Genomic DNA, 242 nt, shown 5'->3' on the forward strand with positions numbered 1-242 from the left:
CCGGGCCGCCGACAGCAACGAGAGGAGAGGAGAAAGGAGGTTACGCGGTTTCCAAGCTCCCGTTTCCCTGATGAACACTAATATATATCATTTGCATGTTAAAGTTCGATTCTTTTATCTTCTTTTCTTTTTAGAGAATAAAATAGAAGCTATTTACAACAAAACAATCAAACAACAACCTCTTAAAATCCTATATAGTGAGTGTAGTTCTCAAAAAAAAAAAAAAAAAAAAAAAAAAAAAA

General features: G+C 33.5%; 1 protein-coding gene across 1 annotated transcript in view; it reads right to left on the reverse strand.

Moving 5' to 3' along the window:
* The window catches only part of WDR18 (WD repeat domain 18), a gene marked incomplete at its 5' end in the record, with an annotated part of 48,463 nt that overhangs the window by 16,954 nt on the left and 31,267 nt on the right, over positions 1 to 242 (reverse strand). The gene's annotated exons all lie outside the window — the stretch shown is intronic.

Source organism: Aptenodytes forsteri, unplaced genomic scaffold (assembly GCF_000699145.1).
Source record: "Aptenodytes forsteri isolate BGI_AS27 unplaced genomic scaffold, ASM69914v1 Scaffold147, whole genome shotgun sequence".
NCBI classification, from domain to species: Eukaryota; Metazoa; Chordata; class Aves; order Sphenisciformes; family Spheniscidae; genus Aptenodytes; species Aptenodytes forsteri.